This window comes from Alligator sinensis, unplaced genomic scaffold, assembly GCF_000455745.1.
Source record: "Alligator sinensis unplaced genomic scaffold, ASM45574v1 scaffold348_1, whole genome shotgun sequence".
Classification (NCBI taxonomy): domain Eukaryota; kingdom Metazoa; phylum Chordata; order Crocodylia; family Alligatoridae; genus Alligator; species Alligator sinensis.
Window position 1 is genome coordinate 3,298,411 of NW_005841932.1, and position 9,165 is coordinate 3,307,575.

At 37.1% G+C, this 9,165-nt stretch overlaps 1 long non-coding RNA gene across 1 annotated transcript in view; it reads right to left on the reverse strand.

Annotated features, from left to right (window-relative positions):
- Positions 1 to 4,332, reverse strand: part of LOC102386579 — a 28,141-nt gene extending 23,809 nt beyond the window's left edge. The window contains exon 1 of the long non-coding RNA XR_323317.2: positions 4,175 to 4,332. This is a non-coding gene — a long non-coding RNA (uncharacterized LOC102386579). The remainder of the gene's footprint in view (positions 1 to 4,174) is intronic.
- Between the last annotated feature and the right edge of the window lie 4,833 nt (positions 4,333 to 9,165).

The window sequence follows — 9,165 nt, forward strand, 5'->3', positions numbered from 1 at the left end:
AGCTCTGAGCTTGTCCCCTTTTCTCAGTTACCCTTTAAGGTAGAACAGTTACTCAAAATATAGTATTTTCATAAAATCAAAAAGAGCTAATTAAATAGAAGAATCTACATTTCACTTGAAGGGAATTGTTTTGCCAGGATGTAGGAAATGCTGAATTTAGTCTAAAGATAATCCACATGGTGGTTTTTTCCTTTTGAGCAGGAGATCAATAACCAGCTGGGGGCAGCATTTAAAGTGAAAGCACCTTAATATATAATGACACTTCACTTCTATAACAATGGCATCTTTTATAATGATACCAGATGGCCTTGCTAGATTTGTATAGTGTTACTGAAAAATAAAAAGATTGACCCATAAAACAATGTGAACTGGAGTATGGCCCAATCACTCGAGAAGTAAAGTTTAAAGAAACAAAAAAAATGGGATTGCATTTTGTAGGCCCCAAAATGATTGAGAGGTAGGCTTAGTAAGTCTATTGAGTAATTTTGAGGGGATCTCTCATTTATAAATTGTAAAAATATTTAATCATAACAAAATATTTCTATTATCCCTAACATCTTGTGACCAAAGCTCTCCTAGGTTTTGACTACAAAGACCACTTAGAGGAATGAGTCCTGTTTCATGTAGTTCTGTATATACAGTTGTGACTATTAGTATGTCAAACAGAAATCCGTCTCTTAACAAACATATCACTGAGAGAGAATTGCCTGGAACCTTGTAGGAAAGGCTTTCTTTGACCATGTAGAAATCTTTCTTATATTTACATGGAATTTCTGGGTGTGTCTACACATTGCCCTACAACACTGTACAGCCTGCTATGGTGATGTAGTGATCACTTGGGTCTACATGTGATTGGCAGCTCCCACACAATGGGAGAGAGTGACGTTCTCTCCCATTGTAGCACACTACTATGGCAATGTAGCAGTGAAATCTTACTGTGTGCTACATGCACAGCACAGTAGCTATGCTATACCAAAAGGAAGTACTAAAGCACGGCACCATAGCATTGTCACCATCCTGTGATGTGTAGGTGCATCCTCTGAGAACATGTGGTGGCAGATGACAGAACAAGAAGCAACAGTCTCAAGTTACAGCAAAGGAAGTTTAGGTTAGATATTAGGAAGAATTTTCTCACTAGGAAGGTAGTAAAACACTAGAGAAGGCTTACCCAGAGAGGTGGTGAAATCACCATCCTTGGAGGTTTTCAAAACTTGGCTAGACAAAGCTTTGGCTGGGATGATCTAGTTGCGGATGGTCCTGATTTGAGCAAGGGGTTGAACTAGATGACCTCCTGAGGTCCCTTCCAACCCTAACTTTAAATACATAGAATCATATCATCTCAACAGAGAAAATTCAGGGCATGTGTACATGTTCATGGAACCTAATCTGTGATCTCATGGTTTACTTTAAGCTGTGTGATTACAGATCAGCTCCCCACTTGTGCATATATTCACCAGTACTGGGAGTTGTGCCATGAACATAATCTTAAGTAAATTGAGTAGGAGGATAGCCAGGCAGGATCAGGAGGAAGGGAGCTGACTATGGGTCTATGAGGGCAGGAGGCATGTTGTCCATTGATAAGTGAGGGGCCTTGGAGAGTTAAAAATAGCCTGTTCAGGATTGGTGGGGGCATAGGAAAAGCACAGCCCCAGGGGTGGGGTGAGTGACTAGGCTTTCCCAGTCCCAGGGATATACTCTGAACATGTACATATGTCCAGTTAGATCAGGTATGGGTCAGCCCAATCTACCTGGTGTAACCCCTCAGGTGAAATAAATTCGATTAGGCCAGCTATTTTTTGCCCCAACTAAACTCCCCAAATGTACATACAGTTCAGCACTTAGATTGTATCGACCTCACCCTAATTAGGTTGGTCTAAGTGTAACATCTGCATGTACTGTCAGATACAGCTTAAAGCTTCTCTTTGTAGCTACATTACTGTTGTTACCATCACCTGTTATTAAAGAGCAAGGGTTTCTCAGGGTATTATTCTCAGACTTCCAGCCTCACTTTTATTTAATAATTACTTCTTTCTACTCTGCATCAGTGTTAAATAGTTACTGCAAGTTTAGTTTCTGATCAATGTTTGTTTGTTTGTTGTTGCTTCATTTTAATTTTTAGGGTTTTTTCATTTCCTATTTAAAATGTAACTCATTTGGATGTGTCTTAGGCAGAGGGTTACTAAAGCTTTCACTTTTGGGGGAAAAAGTCAAATATTACATCACATACACTTCAGTTTTCATTACCAAACTGCTGGGCACAGGAAAGAATGTTGCTGTAAGATACTGTGCTATAAAGCTTCTATTTCAGTTATCCCTCTTTTCCACTCACATTCCACCAACAGAAAGGACTTCAGATTATGGTACTAGCCACCAGCACTCTGCTTTGAGAACCACAACATTTGCAACCCAGTCTGTTTTCCAGTTTGTGGGGTGGTTCTACATTTATCATACTACTGTACAGGATGTGCTATCATGTAAGAATGTTGGCTAACCCCTGGCTTTAGGAACAGGACTATGCATAAGACTTAGACTTGAAAGAGATGTAGTTATCAATGTAACACATTGCTTGCTCGTTTAGGAGGGAGTTAGGGAAGGTGAAAAAAGCAGTCAGTCTAGACTTCTACATGCTGATGATCCATTGGAGAAAAATGTGGGGGGAAAAAAAACCTACCAGATTTAAAGAGGATGAGTTATGGGAAGGAAAGATATGGGGAATGGATTTTTTATAGCATCTTTGAATGGACTCAGATTCCTCAAGTTCACCTTTTTAGTAGCCCTTTTCATCCAGCATATTAACCTGTTTCCTTTCTAGTATATATCTATCCTCCTCATTTTTTTACAGAAGGCACCAAATTTCCTGTCACTCTCCAGGAGACTGAGTCTTGCTTTCAGTTCATCTGTAAATAATAGTACTATGTTTGCACTTATATACTTCTTCACTATCTTCAAAGCCTGTACAAACCAATTTAGTTGTGTATGAGGTACACAACAATGTTTATTGTAATTTCTGCTTGGTGAGTAATGTTAATAATTATTATTTCTCTTACAACAATTTGTCATCATGCCTCTTTTTTCAGATGGGAAGTAAATTATACAAGGATGGAAATTTTGTACATTACAGGGCAGTACTAGCATTGTAGGCTTATAATGAGCTGAAGTTTTTAGCCACATAATTTTTTCCTCTAATTTGTGGAAATTGTTTCATTGTTCATCTCTGATGCAACAACTTGAATAAAATGAACAAAAAATTATTGGCAAATTTTCTATTGAAATAAAAGGTTGTCTAACACACACACACAGAGAGAGAAACTTTTTGGACATTGATTACAAAGAAAAAAAAAGGCAGGGAAAAGGAAGAAAGGAAAAAAGATTTTTTTTTTTTTTTATCTTCACCAAGCCAGAACAGTAGTATACTCTCAAACCGTATGACCTAATCAGTGAGAATCACAGTAAAATGTAATGTGAGAAATTTCACACACAGTGGTGTGAACAATGGAAAAGGTCATAGTTTTAATTATTGAGCTTGTCATTGCCTTGCATAGTTGTAGAGGTGGCTTTTGTTAAGATATGTTTTCATATTGATAATCTTACTGGATCTAATTTCCTATTCTGTTCTAAAGTGCTTGTTCTGTTTCAAGGAAAATTTGGAAGTCTCATGATTACATTATTCTCAGAACTTGTTTTAAATTTGTCAATTAGAAATAGGGGAACAGCTCTAAATCTTGTTATTGGTTAATAAGAGTCAGTAAAATAAATCAAATCAAAATCACCTGTGTTACCCATTACTTTAAAAAAAATTATAGCATAATGGAGAGAGAAATTTACCCACACCCACATTCCTCACTAAAAATGCATATGGAACCTCTTGGTAAATTAAAACAGAACCATCTCTTTAACATCAGCTTTAATTTTGTAACCTTGCTAACTTCAGAAACAACCAACTTGATGATTCCCAGTGGTCATTTTCCAGAACACTTAGGGCTCAATCCATAAAGAGATGCAGGTATTGCAATTCTCAGCATAACAAAACCTAACTTTTAGGCTAAGTTTAGAGAGTCAAAAAGCAGGAGGATTAATCAATTCAGCCTTTGCAGGTTAGTCTAAACTGCGGGGATTAAACTGAGAAACAACTGGACAGACATTCACTTTTGATTAAGGAAATGCAGCCACATACCTGCAGTGATTTAGGCCAGAAGCTGAGGGCACTAGAGCATAGCTCTCTGGCACATAGCCAGCATGGGTAGCTTCCTCTTCATGACGATCCCAAGGTCTCTGGGATTTGCAGTTTAGGATCACTGCAGCAGGCCTCTGCCCATCACTTCCTCTTCCTGCTTCCAGGTGCCTCTGGGGTTTGTAGTCCACAGTCACAGCCAGAAGTATGTTTTTGGCAGGGCAGGGCAGGGCAGCTCTGCACTTGTGGGGAAGAGAAGTTTAACTCCTCCCCCTGGCCCCAGCCCCAGCCCTCAGCCGGGGTTTGTCTGGAGAGAAAGGGTGGAGGGAGTTCCTGCCTCCCTCCCTAACCCCCCAATCTTCTCTGCTGGAGCAGACAGCCCAGCCCAGGGCTGGAAATCATGCTGGGATGCTGGGGGACTGAGATTTATCTTGAACCAGGAAGGGGTATATGCCTTTGCATTTTAAACTTGATACAAGATTACTTTTGAGATGCAATAAAATGTAAAAGTCCGTTCTTGAAACTTTTCCATATTTCACTACTTGTCAGCTGAATAGTGTGAATGAATAGAATTGTATATGTGTCTTGCAACCCACAGTCAACATTAACTTTATTCATTGTTTTTTCAATTTTATTTTGGATGTCTGTTACTTAATCTAAAATCAGACATATTGATTGTCCCATTTCCTTAGTTAATAGAATGTACTCAGTGTGATTTACAAAGTTATGTATTTTTTGACTGAAAGGTGATCTGATAGGTTTTAAAATAGAACCACTGTCACTTCCAGGAAGCCAGATTTGTTGAGTTGCACTGACAGTACATTAGGACAATTCCTTTACAGCATGTTCTCATTAGTATCTATTCTTTCCAGCTTGGCTTATATAACATTAATGCATAGACGTCATCTGACATATGTGAATGTTTTAAAATTAATACAGCTAGACACACACAATACCTAATGTTTGGGGAAAAAATCCTTTTCTTCCTGTGAAAAGCTTTGCTGATAAATGAGTTTATTCTTCAATAATGATAATGAACAATGGCGTTTTCTTTATTCATCTATCCACAAGAAAAAAATTACTATTAATTGCCCATCTTGAAGCTGGTGGGATTGTCTCCAGCAGTATTACATGGCAACATTCTGTGCTGTAGCACACATGCTAGGTGAAGGAGAACAGGAAATAAGTATACATTGGATTCTTAGGTAGTAATAACCCCAGTTTCAGCCAAGTCTGTGGAATGCATTTTCTTGTTTTTGGCTTCTTCTTCTTTATGTTTAGGAGAAAATTTGGGTAGGGGAAGAGGAGAAGAGGATTTTTTTTTATTTTCCCTTGATTGTGTAGGACCCTAATCAAACTAGACCAGATATGCTTATGACTCTAGTGCAATAGAAAACATTTTTCTTTAAATCACTGTTGCGGTTTGAGTGTTAATGGTCAGACTCTTTTCTTACCAATGTTTGCATTTAAATAGACTCAAGTGATCTTTGAAGGTAACATCCCATTAAGATGAAAGGAGGGTTTTTTTCCCTTTTATAATATTATCAATGTGTTTGTGTGTGTGTGTGAGCACACACATGCATATTTATTCTGTTTCACTGCAGCTTTAGTAAGTAATACTGTGCAAATTAATTCACGCTGTCCTTGCAAGTAGAAGGACAAGAAATATAATTATTTTCTGAGACAAGGAAAAAACAGTCTAAAGAAAGCAGAAGTATTTGAAAAAGCTCTTAGATACATTGATTTTGTTGCACCTAAGGATTTTAATTTGTTTCTGTGAAACTACACTTAGAATGGTTACAAGTCATCTTCCCTAACCTAACATTGTCTAAAGTGAGACATATTTTCTAATGAACCAATAAAATTCCTCCTATCTGTGTTCAAATTATAGCGATACCCAATACATGGAATAAAAGCCTGACCCATAGAAAGGGCTAGTGTGACAAGATATATGAAAAATGGAATATAAAGGTTATATTGCCTTTGTATTTTGCACATTCACAACTGCTATTATACTAACTTATTAGTCCCTAGATTGGCCTAAGACACTGTATAATAGTGCTGTTAGACAACATCCATGCTGTTGGTAGGGGCTGCTGCTCCTCTTTGGTATTGTCAAACCCAGAAGCATGGCAGTGAAGCTGCTTCAGGGCATCCCTATGGTTGCCCTTTCGATTTCAAGCTCCAGTGTTTTTGTGAGCAGCTTCATTAAAGCACTTTTAGGTTTGACAGTGATCATTGTGAGAGGTTAGCCAGATCATACTCAAGAGATGGACCCCCTCCAGAAGTGCCTGGGACAGAGTGTATCAAGTATACCCTAAGAGTTTTGGGTTTTCTTAGCTTTGTAGTTGGTCTAGATTAAAATTATTTGTGTCAACTGACTTAATAGTTTTCAATGTATAGCTTTGAGAATACAAACCTTTTTTGTAGTCATGACAATCAGAGGTTTAAGAGTGTTTAGATTAATGCAGTGTTCAAGCTTTCCAAGCATACAAATCTTAGTACAAAGTATTCCCACCCTCAAATTTCAGACTCCCTGGATAAACTATGCATAGTACCAAATTAGATATGAGGTTGAGGCTGTCATTTGCAATACTGATGCTCTACTGAGGTCTGTAGAGCTGAAGATCTAGTTAGACTGTTCTACACTCTTCTTAAATTTCCTGTGTTTGGATTGTGTTGCATTTTCATTTTATCTCTAGTGGAAAGAAAGAAGAGATTAGGACATTTTTGGTAATACTTCCCCTTAGCTGTTATTGTTTTTATAAAATAACTTTTTTGCATGTTCAACAGAATGCTGTTGAAGTTACATACTTGTTTGTAAGACAATCCATGTTGGAGTCAAGGTTTTGCATGCAAATCAGACTACTGTTTTTTTTTCCTTCAGGTGAATGTAGACCTACAGACCCCTGATCCAATGTGTAGCTGGGATATTTTGTTAAATTTTCTAAAGTTTTTCTCTGAAATCTAATTTGGCTATTGTATTTTAGGCATCTCACCAGATGGCATCTCTGGCAGGGGTGTGCTTTCTGGAGTGGTGAAAATGGTTGGTTCTTATGAATATTTATTGATTCAGTAAATATAGCCTTGAAAGCAGCTGCCAAAGGACATTTCCACCCAGAAAAGAGAAGCCAAATAAGTCGTCCAACAGAACAACAGCAAGTGTGTACTTACCAGGGTGAAGAGTCCCTTTGTTTTTGCTCAATTGCTTATTCTGGATTGAAGGTTTACCTAGAATCATGGTACTCACCTAAAACATGAAGCTGACTGAACTGGTTGCTAATAACAATTACTTTAGTGATATTTCTGTGAGCAGCACTAGAACAACAATTGCAAAAAAAACCCCAAAACACATGATGCCCATTCAAGTTCAATAAAACACTAAAATATATGTATTTAAATAATTGTTGAACAGGGATGGACTTTGGTTTGTGCTTCATGCATGAGGTTCCAATGTGTGTTCCACAAGTTCCATCCAACTAACTATAATAAGAAATAATGGAAAAGAAAGAAACTGTGAATATTACAATATTTCTTTCTCTTACATATAAGCAGTTGTTTATAGTGTGTCAACTTTTATTGTATATTGTGTATTTTTGTCTAAATCAATTAAAGGTTAATTTGATGTGTTTAATTTAATGAAAGCCTGTGAAACTAAATGATTTATATTAAAAATAATGTAGCTTCTACACTTAATTTTGATCAATTTTTATTGCTTCAGGCAGGCATTGAGATAATTTAATCACTGGCTATAGAGAGAGTTATTATCTAATTAACAAGGGAGACAACATTCTGAATAAGAGGAAAAAACACAAGGAAGATGCAAGTGGTAATCAAAGATGACTACAACTAAGTTTTGTTACTCAAAGGTTATTATTGGCAGTATCCTGTTAATAGATATCATGTGCTATACAAGCTGTGATGCTACATGCATCCTGATGGCCACGAGCATAGAATGATCAAATTCTTATTTAATAAAACTGATTGAAAAATAGAAGAAGGCTTGATTAGAATGAGGAGGAGCTGCTTTATGCCCCATTAGAGTGTGCTGAGAACATCAAATGTCTAAAGCCACATTCTGATTGACTAATTAGGTCTTTCTGGGGTGTGATAGCCTTAAACAGAAAATGAATGCTGGCTCTGCATGAATTTACAGTAGTGTCCATAATCATAAATCCTCCTCCTTCAAGGGTACCTTTATTATGTTTGTTCTTTCCTTGCTATTTTATTTTAATCTAGGAAACACTTTCCAGAATAAAAGACTACAGTACCTAGCTGAGTATCCTAATCTATCCTACACACGCTCAGGCTTGAATCATTCATTTAGATTAATATTTCACTTCAATACTTGAGTAACTGATGCATATAGTTGCAGAAATTTTAGTAATTTTTTTGTACTCTGGGAAATGTTAATATTTTGAAATTTATTTGCAATTTGGACAGTTGGAAATATTACAGAAGGCTCTTTGCTTGTTTTCACTATAAAACATTGGATTTGAAAAAGGGCAAAATATTTGTGTATTGGTTCCATATTAATTTCTCTGATTAAAAAAAAATCCCCAATTTTAAGATTAAAAATGTAACCTTATATAGCTCTGGGTTTAGCTCTGGCTCTTGGTGTGGAGTGTATGTGTGTGTATATATGTATGTGTGTGTGTGTGTGTATGTGTATATATATATATAGTGGTATTTCATTTTAATCATGGAAAATGTAGATTTGGGGTTACTTTTTTCAGTCTGAAAATTGGAGGGAGTTTTTTTTTTGTCAGAGGAAACCAGTATCCCCGGTCTTCAAGCCCAGCTGGCCCCTACCCTCCCATCCAGGTGGACTCTTATCCACTGACCAGCTACACCTGGATTCCAGGCTTTTGAGGGTCGAGCACCTCTTTGCATACTCCTTGCACATTTCATCTTATGTAACTGAAATATCTGCCTATATTACATCTTTCAGAATCCTTCATGGTCATAAGGGTTCAGTAAATCACCATGGTGAT